This window comes from Cetorhinus maximus, chromosome 3 (genome assembly GCF_964194155.1).
Source record: "Cetorhinus maximus chromosome 3, sCetMax3.hap1.1, whole genome shotgun sequence".
In the NCBI taxonomy this organism is placed as follows: Eukaryota; Metazoa; Chordata; class Chondrichthyes; order Lamniformes; family Cetorhinidae; genus Cetorhinus; species Cetorhinus maximus.
Genome location: NC_135881.1, coordinates 109,675,037 through 109,688,705, shown reverse-complemented (window position 1 = coordinate 109,688,705; position 13,669 = coordinate 109,675,037). Strand labels below are relative to the sequence as shown.

The 13,669-nt window shown below is 49.9% G+C and overlaps 1 protein-coding gene across 1 annotated transcript in view; it reads left to right on the top strand.

The window, feature by feature from the left end:
- The window catches only part of vwde (von Willebrand factor D and EGF domains), a 379,611-nt gene that overhangs the window by 307,981 nt on the left and 57,961 nt on the right, over positions 1–13,669 (top strand). The window lies entirely within an intron of this gene.

Below are 13,669 nucleotides of genomic sequence, written 5' to 3'. Positions count from 1 at the left end.
GTTGCTACATTTCCTCCCACTTGAGTTTTTTTTACAATTTCTATTTACAGGGAAACATTGAATATCCATCAACATATACATATATAAAACTTCAAGAGATTAAAGCTCAAGTCCCTGAGGTGTTCTCCTTGTATGGCTAGAGCAACGTAGCTCTACCACTTGAGTTTTCTGAACAGGATTGACAGGATCTGGAACTGCAGCATGAGACATGTAATTAGAAAGTGGCAGTTCTGGATTCAGCGACTTTACAGAGACATCGGGCATGTCTATTTTAGGTTGATTTGTCACCTCAGGAATTGACAGTTCACCGTTAATCATGGGCGGAATAGTTGGTTGTTGGAATGTCTCTAACATGCGTATGATCCATGTACTTACGAGCGATTCTATTTTCCACTTGTACTTGGAAAGATAATGTCTCTGAGACAATGGTTCCAGGAATCCAACAAGGTCCACTTCTGAAATTTTGCATGAATACTGTGTCACCTACATTGACTGTGTGAGCTTTGCTGTGCATATCGTGATTCAATTTTTGATTACTCTGATTTCGCTCTACATTCTCCTCCAAACTTGGAAACACTAGGCTTAATCGTGTTTATAGGCGGCATTTCAATAACTCAGACTGTGTTGAACCCATACTGAATGTGGCATTATACAATAACTGAGAAGAAAGGGGGAAAGTTGAGATTCTAGAGTACCTTCTGATAAACTTTTCATACCAGACTTGAAAGGTTGTCCAGCTCTCTCGGCTAAACCATTCGATGAGGGATGGTAAGGATCTGTTTTAATATGTCTGATTCCATTCAAATTCACAAATTTCTGAAATTCTATGCTGGGAAATGCTGCACCATTATCAGAAACGACGATTTCAGCTAGACCATGTATGCTAAAACATACAGCTTCTCGATAGCTGCGCTCGATTTGACTTCGTGTACATCCATCTATTTAGAATGTGCATCTACGATCAATAAGAACATGGTACCTAAGAATGGCTCTATGTAATCGATATGTAGTCTAACCAAGGGTCGACCAGGCTACTCCTACAGATGCAGGGGAGCTAAAGCAGGCAATTTCAGTTGTTGCCAACAATGGAGACAGTGCTTGACCATTCTTTCAATGTCACTGACAATGCCTGGCCACCAGACATAGATGTGCACAAGCATTTTCATCTTTGATATGCCTGGATGCGTACTATGAAGCTCTGTCAAGAGTGGTTCTCTACCTTGTGATGGGCAACAACTCTTGATCCCCACAACAAATTTCCATCTTGATAACTTAGCTGTGTGTTTCTGCCATGGAATGGTCTCAAGCCTTCAGATACAAGTGAATTTGACCATCCTTGCAGAGATCTTCTCTGACTTCCAACAATATTGGATGTCTGTTCGTCCAATTTCTAATTTGCTTCGCACACATAGGCAAAGAAACCAGGAAATTCAGTTGGAACACAACTTCTTGTGAACAAGAGCATGTACAATGCTATTTGGTAACGGGAGACGACTGAGTGCATCTGCATTTGCAATGTGTAAGCCAGGATGACACATAAAGTTATACTCGTAAGCAGATAGTATCAAAGCCCAACATTGTATTCTTTCTGATGCTATTGGTGAAATGGCCTTATGCTCAACGAATAAACCCATTAATGGTTTATGGTCCAACATAATGGTGAAATATCATCCTTGTAGGTACTGGTGGAATTTCTTCACTCCGAATACCACCGATAAACCTTCCTTTTCTTGGCTCCCCATTATTTCCAGATTTCTTTGTGTGCCTTCTACTGTGAAGACAGATACAAAGTATGTGTTCAATACTTTGTCATTTCCTTATTCTCACTATAATTTCCCCTAGCTGTCTCTGCCTCTTGGCCGACGTTTGCTTTCACTAATCTTTTTCTATTTCCCTATCTAAATGTTTACATAGTTTTAATGTCTCTTGTTAATCTCGTCTCACATTCTCTTTTCTCTTATCCATTTTTTGGAACCTTCCTTGCTGAATTCTAAAATCTTCTCAGTCTTCAGGCTCATTACCCTTTTTCACAACATTAAAAGCCACTTCTTTGGATCTAATACTATCTTTAACTCCCTGTGTTATCATGATTGGACCACTTTTTCTGTAGGGTGTTTATTCCATGTATATTTATTGCATATTGTACATTAATTCTTGTCTGCCATCACATTTTTAAATTATAGTTTCCCAGTCCACTGTAGCTAACTTTCCCCTCTTACCTACATAGTTTACTTTGTTTCGATTTAAGACTCTATTTTTGGTCATAAGTAAATCATTTTGAAATTCAAGATAAAATTCTATTGTATTATGGCCACTGTGCCCCAGATGGCCCTTTTCTAGAATGTTCTAATTGCACAGATCCAAAGTTGCCTGTTCCCTCGTTGGTTCCTCAACATAACTGATCTGGGAAACTATGTTATATATGAAAGTTTTTCATTTCCCTCCTCAACCATCGTGTCTGAATGGGATTGTCCATTTGGTGCCAATTAAGAGGCAGTTAAAATTGTTTTATTTTCCCAAGTAGGAAAAGAGATGAAACTGCTCAAACTTATTTTGCACAGCCAGTTCAGAGGATATTTTATCCCAACCTTTTGGATCAGTTTTGAACTCAAATTTTAGAGGCCATGTCTGACCCTCTACATGACCAAGACCCTGACATTTCATATTCAATAGTCATTTCTACAGCCAATCTCCAGAAAGAGCATCATATGTGATGGGTAACTGCTGAGTAGGATCCAGCAAGGGGAACAACAGTCACTTTTTGTTTCTTCCGCTAAGCTTTTATAATTATACGCCAGTTTGTAAAATCATCTTTAAAACATTGCCTCTTTTGATTCAACATTATGGGCAGAATCATCTGCTCCCATTGGCGACAGGCATCATGGGGGGCATGAGCGGACAATATGGCAGGAAGGCCAAAAATCGGTTTCATGCCATCATGGAACACATTTGCAACTGTCCATCCGCTCTGCCCGTCAATGGCAGGCTGCGTTTCCTGCTGCCGGATGTTGGGAACTTCATTGTAATACATCAACTCTCCAGAATCATACGCCCCAACGCTGGATCACCCGAGCAAGTCGCAACAGCATTTATAAGGCATGCACCTGGTGAGCTGCATTTCGAGGGGTGAGTGCACAGTAACGTTACACAGCACTTGTAAGTGCCACCTGTTGGACCTCAAGGTTGAGGTGCTGCGCATTCAGGCAAGGGCACAGGCAAGTCACTTTTTCGAGGCTGGCTGACAGTGCAGTGTCGGGGCAAGGTCTGCCCTGCGGTTGAGGCGAGGTGCCAGGCTGGGGGCAAGGGCAGCATTCAGTTTGAGACAAGTTGGGTGGGGGGACAAGGGCAGCACTCCGATTGAGACGATTTGGGACAAGAGCAGCCACTCCGATTAATGCAAGTAGCAGGGGTGGGACAAGGGCAGCACTCCAGGTGATATTAATGGGTGTTGGGTGGGGGGAGTGGATAAGGAAACCTTATATAGAGTGACCATTCCTCCACAGCTGAGTCAGTTCAGATGCAGCCACATTGACATGCTTGGACTCGGGGCCTCTAGCCTAACTGCCCACTCAAGCTATGCAGAGGCCTGAAAGTGCCAGCAAATGCTCCAGAGCTTTTCACCCCTTGGGCTGCAAATTAATGAGTGTTTTAGTGGACTGCAGATCAATTGGGCAACTGGCACATTGTACAATCTCCTTGTGAAAGCTGGCCATGGAGCAGTCACTGGCGGAGGCACTCACAGCTCCCTTGCAATGTCATCATTCAGGCTTGGACCAGTCTCCCCCCTCGTTCAAGTTAACAGTACAGCTTTGCAGTGCGGGTTAGGAGAATGCCTGTACCTGAGCTGAGGGCACAGTATGCAGTCCAGCGGCGAAGCTGCTGCCAATCGGTCAAGTGGAGTGGGGCGGAGCAGGGTGGAGCTTCGGGCAACTATGCATTTCACTGAACTCTGCCATCCCAGTGGTTGCCAGCACTCTCCGGCATGCATTAAGGGGCCTTCAGGTTTAACCAAGAGGGGTTCTTAGTATACCTACGCTAACCCACGTATCTCTCTCTTTCATCCTGGAGGAGAAGTACGTCAGGAGCATGGAGCCGAGTGACCTAGCTGTATCCCTCATGGCTTACAGAGAGCAAAGACGAAGGAGAAGAGAGTGACAGAGGTGCCTGGCTGGGCAGAGAGAGGAGCAGCACCCTGAGAAAGAAGGGATGGCTGGGGCTCCCACACACACCGCTGAAGAGCCACATCAGAGTCACCAGAGTCACTGGTCGGCACTGAGTTAGACCCAAGTTCCATAGACGCTGCTTTTCATTCCTGCAGATGAATGAGAACCAGTGTTGCTGAAGACTACGCATGTCTAGGAACTGGTCAGTCCCATTTGCCAGATGCTGAAGGATTTGGCGCCACGGGGACATGGAGGACATCCACTTCAAGTGGCCGTGGAAGTGACAGCGGCATTCAATTTTTACGCCAGTGGCTCCTGTCAGGGCTGCACAGGTGACCTCTGTGGGATATCACAAGCCTCCACCCACAAATGCATCCAGGAGGTCACAGACACCGTCTTCACTAAGGCATACAATTTTGTGCATTTTGCCCGGGACCAGCAAAGCCAGGATGCAAGAGCGCTGGGATTTGCCCAGATTTCATGTTTCCCACAGGTACAGGGTGCCATCGACTGCACTTTCATGGCACTCAGATCTCCGCGTCAACAAGCAGCCACTCTGTCAACCGCAAGGGTTTCCGCTCGCTGGTATGCAACCACCACAAATGCATCCTGCAAGTCTATGCACGGGTCCAAGGGAGTATCCACAACTCCTACATCCTGAGCAGGCCTCAGATCCCTGACATCTTCTAGGGTCCACTGAGGCTGCAGGTATGGCTCCTCGGGAACAAGGACTACCCACAGAGGATGTGGCTGATGACACCCCTATAGCAGCCTCAGACTTCAGCAAAGAGGAGGTATAACGAGGGTCATGCTGCAACTCGCACCTTGGTGGAGCAAACCATTGGGATGTTGAAATTGAGGTTCCGGTTCCTGGACCGGACTGGTGGAGCCTGCAGTATAGTCCACAGAGGGTGTCACGCATTGTCATCACTTGCTGCGCCCTTTACAACCTGGCGCTGCAACGGGGCGAGGAGCTGGGGGCTTGGGTGGAGGTGGAGGAGCTGGATGTCTCCTCTGATGAGGAAGGCGTCAACAGGATTGAAGGTGAGAATGCCTGCAATGAGGTCATCACATTGGCCAGACAAGGAAGGCGCACATGGGAGGCCCTCATAGCTGCTAGATTCGTGGAGGATGATGACGGCATGCAGTGAGGATGCACCATAGATTCTCACATTGCAACTGTGAGCGTTTGACTCCAGTCTGGCTGAGAGCAGTACACATACCCTCTGTGATAAGGCTCCTGTCATGGAGATGCAGTGGAGGCCCTAATAGTTGCTAGATTTCAAGAGGATGATGACAACGTGCAGTGAGGAGACACCATAGATCTTCGCATAGCATGTGTGAATGTCTGACTCCTGTCTGGCTGAGGGTAGCTCAATTGGGCTCTGTGATCAAGGTCATATCATGGAGACGCAGCTGTGAAATTTTAAATGCACCTGATCCTTTGTCAGCCTTCAGCACCTGACCCTTCAGGAGCACAGCGTCACTGGTCACAGATGCTGAAGAATTGGGGGAGCCAACCCCACCTGAAAGGTGCTGAGAGCACACAGAGGGAATGACGGAACTCTGTGATGCCTGTCCACGACATTCTGGCAGCAGTGACAAACACCATCGAGGTGCAGGCATCAGTAATGTGTCCAGGGAGTGTGAAGCCAGACCATCATTTTGGTCTGAAGGTTATGCACTGCACAGGGAAGAAGACCTGGACTGAGACACCTGCCTTTATTTTGTGCAGGAACAACGGTTTCACATCTGAGTGACACAAACACTGCTCATCATAACAAGGAGCCAGAGGCAAGGAGACATTCTTGGAAGTTTATTTACAATAGTGAATATTATGTACAAGTGATTAACACCTGTGCCACCTGGGCAACGACATCTTCTACAACTAACCCTGCCGCTATATCTTGGTGTTCCCCGACATCCACAGCAGAGGTGGAGGCAGCCTGCTGACTGCTATGCCCTGTCTGTGATGACCTTGATAGGCATCCTTTGGAAGGCTGAGACCTGGAGGGCCCCAGCCTGCTTTCAGGGTCCTGCTATGTGGCAGTGGCATCCTCCTCGGTCTGTGGAGCTGGAGCTGCTGGGGTCACAGCAAAAGGAGATTTTGGATGAGCCGAACACTCTCAGAGTCACCTGGACGGATGGCCCCGGGGTGTGCACCTGCTGATCCTCCTTCCTATGGATGCCCAAGGGCCTCTGGCTGACTCCTTGAGGAGAAGGGGATGCTGGAGTAAGAGCAAACTACCCCGCAACCCTCTGCATTTACACTGTTAGAGACCGACTGTGGCATCAGTGATGGAGTTCAGCCCGCGCAGCAGTGCAGGACCAATGTCCTAGACCAAGGTCTCCATGGCGGTTGCCATCCTATAGTGTTGACTTCGATGCGTTGGCATACCGGTGCTATCACCTCAGACTGAAGGCGGATGGATTCCGCCATCGTGCCTTGCAATCTGACATCCTTTCCTGATGTTCCTGGGCTTGCCTTTGCAGCTCCAGCAACTGAGGTATGACTGAGTCCAGGGGTTCGTCATCTGAGTCGGACACAGCAGATTTCTGGCCTCCAGCAGTTCTCTGAGTGCCAGAAACCTGGGAAACCCCTGCTACCGCATGCTGTGGATCAGACAGTGTGACATACACACTGGATTGTGACCCCAACACTACTCTAGAACTAGGTCCCAATGAGTTATGTATCACTGTGTGGGTGAGCGCTGTGACGGGTCTTCAATTGAGGTTTCAGCGGAATCCTCTTCTTAGTTGTCTTTGGGGCTTGATTGGAGGACCTGGGCCGTGGACTCCATCAGCTGTTTGGCAAATGTGCCTGCAAAAGCAAGGAGAGATAATTAGTGCATGGCAGTAGCCAGTGAAACAGGACACATCACTCACAGCATGGTTGCCTGCTGCATGTTGTACTGCTGGATCCTCACTTGGTAGGGCACTGCCAACCTCACCGTCAGCACAGGAACTGTCCAATTCTTCGCCGGCCAGCTGTATTACTCTATTTTCAAATCTTGTTAGAACCATGATGTCAGGCATTCCTCCACCAGACTGCAATGTCTCCCTCTTGTGTGCCAGCTTGTTCTGCATGAATACAGATAGAGTGTAAGCAGGGTGCCTACCAGGCCAGATGATAAGGATGCCTGGTGTGTGTGGATGGTGAATGGTGCTATGGACAGGACGAGGACAGTGAAGTTTGTGAGAGTGAATAGTGATGTCCCTTGAACCGGCAGTTTGAGGGCCTGTGGATGTGTGATGGGCTTGTGAGTGTTTGAGTTGAGAGTGATGTGAAGAGTGACTTACCCAGGCAAAAATAAGGAGATGATTCATCCTGTTTCAGCGCTGGTGGCTGTTCTCTTTTTCAGGGCGTTGGCACTGACCAATGCTGCCACCGCCTCCCAAGCCAGATTGTTGTTGTTGCTGCCCCTCCTGTGGCCAGAGCGGACTTAGAGAACATCATGGCGGGCATCCATGGCGTCCAGAAGGCATTCCAGGAATGATGAACTGGGGAGCTGCAGTCTTCTTGCCTTTCACGGCCATGTCTTTGTGCAGCAGTTCTCGGCTGGAAGCGCTGAGAGGTGTGCACGCGGCTGTACTTTAAATATGGCCCGGCATGAGGAGGCAGCCAGGTGATGGTGTGGCGGGTGAATGAGAGCCCGCCCACCATCAAACAAACATGTTTCCTGGGAAAGCATGATTAACGAGGCAGGATTGGGATGATACGGCATGAAAAGCCGCCATTGCGGCCAGTAGGCGAAGCATTCTTTTTCCCGCCTGCTACCGCACTTAGTGCAAATCTGGGACGATTCCACTCTATGCCCCAAACCCAACCTCAGAAGAGCACCCGTGAACTTTTACATTTTACACAACAATAATCCTGATGATCTCTCTGAAGGGCTTGCTGAATCAATGCCAATTATTTCTAAACTTGGATGGGCTCTCACTATTAACCAGCCTGGGCCTACAACTTCATTCCTTATAAAACTTGTACAGCTGGAAGGGACAGTACTGAACAATCCAATGGACCTGAGTTGAAAACCTGTCAGGCCCCATGTCAAAAATGTTAATTACTTTTCAAAAACCTAGACCTGGTATCAATCAAAGCTGTTGGATTGACATATAAACCCAACTGGTTCACTGATGTTGTCATGGCCAGGAGAGGAGGAGTGAAATGACTGCCCTATTCTCCCACTCCATGTTTGACCATAACAGGGTTCTCTTTAAGAGTTTAGAGAGGACGTGCTTTGCCAATTCTGTAAGTGTCCCATTATTTATGCATCAAGGCTGTAGAGAATTACTTGGACAAGTTTTCTTAGGTTAAGCAAAAAATGAAATAAGTTTATTGAAACAATTCCCAAGCTAAGAAAATAAGAAAAGCGTGACACCATTCATACGGTCACCCATATTCGTCTGGGCCCATGCACACACAAGTGCAGATGGCAGGGTAAGAGGATAGACTTAAGGATTTTACAATCCATGAAAGAAACAGAGTATAGGGTTAGTTGTTCCTTGATTGGTTTTGATGCAGTGATTCAACATTGTAGCCGTTTAGCTTAACTGTTCTCCTAGATGCAGTTATACTGAGCAGATCTCCACATTTTAAAATATCCCAGTTCACAGTCATTTTCTTCTCAGGCTGGTCACTTTACATACCCGGGTGCAGTACTTCCACAGAAAGAGAGAGAAGGCACACGGCTCCAACAGCCCCTTTCAATGCAGCATTGTCCTTTTCACTTCTTCCTCTCTCCTGCTTGACAGGGGTTCTCTTGAAATATCTTGCCGGTTCATACTGCAGAGAGGCTTGATTAATTCATGCCAACTGCAGTTATTGTCTCAGAACAAGTAATTGAATTTTGATGTCTCATCTCAGCAACAGTTTAAAAGTCCAAGTGTGGTGTGAATATTCAGGAGATTTGGTCTCTCACGCTCCCCAGGTGGTTGATTGTATGCCTTCATTCCAATTATTTTGTCGAATATGAAATTGTGTTTTGTAGCAGCTTGGCCTGTCTGAGCTATTTTGTTATTTAAAAAAACGCAAGTGTCTGTGTAGGGTTCCACTTTAAAAGCCAGCCAGTGAAAAACATCAGAAATCATGGGCAGAATTTTCCGGTTGGCGTGCGGGGGCAGGCCCCACACGTCCGCTCGTAAAATGACGCGCAGTGACGTCGGACGAGCGACTCGATGTCACCATGCGCCATCGCGATATTTTGCTGGGCAGGCGCGCGATGATGTCCAACGCATGCCCGCCATTAATTAACGGGCCACTTAAGGCCCTTGACTCACCAATTGACGCCGATTTTTCTGCGCCCATGTGATCTTCGGGTCGGCGCACGGGCGCAACGGGCAGGCAGGTTGGACACATTTGTATTAACCTCATCCACGGGTGGGATAAGAGGGCTCATTGGGGTCGAGAGTGTGCACTGTCAAGTATTTATTTATGAAAGCTTTTGAAACTTGCCTGTGTGATCTGCAGTACTTCAAAACACATACCAGCTGCTTTTACTGCACTATTAACCTTCAGGTCAGCACTCTGCAGTGAGCAATCTTTTCTGGGCCTGCAGGTTTCAGGAAGCCTTCGCTTAGCCTGGGAATGGGAGCTGAACTGTCCACTGGAGGCAGCACCTCTGAGGAGGAAGGGAGGGCAAGAAGGGGGAGAAAGCCAGGAGTGCACATTCAGCCTCCAGGGGAGCCACCTTTGGGAGGACAGGCGCAGGAACAAGGGGCGCAGGGCCAAGAGGTAGTCCAAGGCGGAAGGGGCCACAGAAGACGCCACTATCCTGCTGCCAAGGTATCAGGCAGCGAAGCAGCTACCTCAGTATGTCTGAGGTGCAGTGCCGAAGGAGGCTCCGTCTCTCAAGGGAGACAGTCAACTATATCTGTCAGATGATAGGGCCTGAGATCTCCACTAACTGTGTGGGTGGACATCCCGTGCCAGTGGCTCTGAAGGTTACAGCTGCCCTCAACTTCTATGCCTCTGGCTCTTTCCAGGGTTCGGTGGGTGATCTTTGCGGTGTCTCCCAATCAGCTGTCCACACTTGTGTCAAGCAGGTTACACACGCTCTGTTCAGACGGGCATTAACCTTCATCCACTACCATTGGGACCAGGCCAGTCAGGCACAGCGAACCAGACGCTTCGCGGCCATTGCTGACTTCCCCCACGTCCAGGGTGCTATAGACTGTACACACGTGGTCATCAAGGTGCCAGCAGGTGAGCCCGGTGCCTTCGTCAACAGGAAGGGCTTCCACTCCATGAACGTGCAGATAGTGTGTGATCACAGGATGCAGATTCTACAAGTCTGTGCAAGGTACCCAGGCAGCTCCCATGACGCCTACATCCTCAGACACTCCCAGGTGCCAGGTCTCTTCAGTGCTCCAGCCCGGCTTGATGGATGGCTGCTGGGTGACAAGGGCTATCCCCTCAGAAGGTGGCTCATGACGCCTCTCCACCATCCAATATCAGAAGCTGAGCAGCGGTACAATAGGAGCCACGGCACCACAAGGGCTGTGGTGGAGAGAGCCATCGGTCTTCTCAAGATGAGCTTCCGATGCCTGAACTGCTCAGGGGGCACACTTCAGTACCCCCCAGATCGAGTGTCGCTGATAGTGGTTGCATGCTGCGCTCTTCACAATCTTGTGCTGGAAAGGGGGACACAGTGGACAATGAAGATGTCAGCACAGCGGCTGCACACAATGAGTCCAGCAGTGAGTCCAAGGATGACCACGCACAGGGAAATGCTGAGGGGGTAAATGCTGACCCGGCCATACTCTAGGGAGGCAGGGACACCCAGGAAGCTTTAATCCAACGAACCTTCAGCTAGCACACCACAGATGGACCACCAGGACAAGCCTGGGCTGTAGGCTCAATACTCGACACCTAAGTGCAAAATCTGCCAGGTTAGGAACAGTCACTAAGGGCCTTGTTAATAAAACTGAATGTCCAACAAAGCACTCATTACAGTTTTGGAAACCATACACATGCAGAAGAAAAGAGGCACCCTCAGCCATGATGACATATCTGAATTTAATATGTCACGCAAACCAACTTATTCCAAAAAAAGGACAATAGTGTTACAAATCAAAACAAATCATAAGGACCTCATCTCAGTCCAACAGAAAAGCACCAGTGAAAATCCCTTGGTGTGCCTAAGATGCCTTATGTTTTCATTTCCAGGTGCTATGTCTTGGTGCTGCCCCATCGCTCGGAGTGGCATCTGAGACAGCCTGCTGACTCTGCTGTCCTGTTGGCCTCGATGACATTGGTGGTCGTCCTTTGGCCTGTGGAGCCACTGCTGGCCCTGCCTGGGAGGGAGCTGCCTGCATCTCCCCAGTCATCGCAGCCTCACCGGATGCTACGGTCACTGGGAGAGGAGCGGAGGAGCTGCTGTGCTCATCTGGAGTGCCCTGAGAGGTGCCCGCAGAGACACCAGGCAGCTGCTGCGCCAATGGAGGTCGCTTCGGACCTCCCTGCTCACCATGGCTGGATGGACACCGAGCTGGGAAAGTTGATGCCCAAACCATCTCCCCAGCTGGCACTGACCAGCTGAGGTCAACGCCAATGTGAAGGTTTGCTGGTCAGAGCGCATTCCCAGGAAGCCTTGACGGGTCTCCTGGAGTAGCCTCTCCACAAGGGTCGCCACTCTCCATGGAGGACGCATGGCACTCAGACATGTGGCTCATTGCTTTGGCGATCGTCCGTGTAGACTCCTCCACCACGGAGGCCAAGCCAAGCATAGCCGCATGTATCTCCCCCAGATGCTCTCGCACAGTCGGCCGCATTTCCTGCACCTGCTGCATCGTGGATGACTCCAGAGGCACATCATCAGGCACCAACTGAGCATGTGCCTGGTCCCCTGCAGCCCTCTGACTGCTGGTACCTTGGGCACTCTATGTCTCTGCCAACTCCTCCAGTGACTGTGAAGCGCCCTCACTACTGTGCCCCGGGACACTAACCGATGTTCGAATTCCCACTGAGGTGTTAGTATCTGCGCTGGTGCCTGCCTCACAGAGATGGTGTGACACTGGTGAGACTTCAGGGCCCTCAGGTGTGAAAGGGGGCTTCTGGTGCTCCAACGATGCTGAAAGGAAGAACAAGGACAGTGGATCAGTTAATGTGGAGACAATGTCAAAGTGCATCCCTGTCCCCTGGACCATTGTGCACTTATCCTTCCATAACCAATGGTCAAGCCATGTTGCAAAATTAGATCAATTAACGTTCAGCAGTGCTATGGCTGTTGGGAGAACAATTCTGACCTCACTGTTGGGCATAAATACCTGACCGTGGCACCCAACCTCACCGACACCAGTGGACTTTGGCGCATGGCGCCTCTCCAGATCCAGGGCCTCCTGCTCAATGCGGCTAAGAATGGCGATCTGCGCCTGGCTATCGCCAGTACTCGCACGCTCTGCCACGTTATGAGCATTCTTCTCTTGAAAATGAGAGATGAGCATTGATTTGTGCAAATTGCACATGGACTCTCTTCGCGCACGACCCACCTCAACCAGAGTGGGACATATCAGGACTCCAGTGCCTCTTCACTCCGCTGCTGCCGAACACTCACACAAAGATGCTAGGCCTGCTACCCACCCCCGCCTTGGACACATGCTGCCTACATCACATTAAGCACCACACGGTATATCCTTCCATAGCAAGGAGGCACAAGCACGTGGAGCGCAGAGCGTAGCAGATGGTTCGTTGCCACGCCATCTTGAAGCCTCCCTCCCAGCATGTCATCACCCTGACTTGGACATGTCCTGCGGTTCAAACACAACGCCTAAGTGCAGCTCCTCCAGATTGCCCCCAAACCAGTCATGTGAGACTCAGTGTAACACATGCTGCGGGGGCAAAACACATCTCTTCATCACCCTCTCAGGCTGACCTCAGCATGGGCATTATCTGCTGGCCCACCCAGCAAAGGACAAATGCCGTCAATGATTCAATGCAGTCACTACACTCAGACATGGGGGGTGGGCAGCGGGGGAAAAGCCAACCTGCTGGGTTACATGACCAATGCCAACATGGTTCTCACCCTGCCAGAGCACAACAAGTCGTTGAAGTGCTTGCGGCACTGGATCTAGGTACGCATCACCATGTCGCGGGAGCTCACTATCTCCACCACCCAGGTACGTTTCGTCATGTGGGGGGGGCCTCCTCCTCCCATCCTGGGGGACCAGCGCCTCCTGCCATGCTGCCACCTCCTTGAGGAGGGCAGCAAGGCAGTCATCCGAAAAACTAGGGGCACACTGGCCCCCGCCCTACCCTCCGACCTGGCCTGTCCCACTGCCCTACCCTCCAGCCTGGCCTGCTCTGCTGGCCTACCCTCCGGACTGGCCTGCTCACCAGAAGCCCTCTGGTAAGCCCTTCCACTTGCCATTGTGAGCAGCCTTGCAAAGGCTGCCAGCGCTTCATATAAACAGGCCGCCAGGTTGCCATTGGACCCGGCGGACAGTACACTCCTGCCGCCGCCTGCCCACTCCCGCTATCCTCGGGAGACACACACTACGCTGGGCAG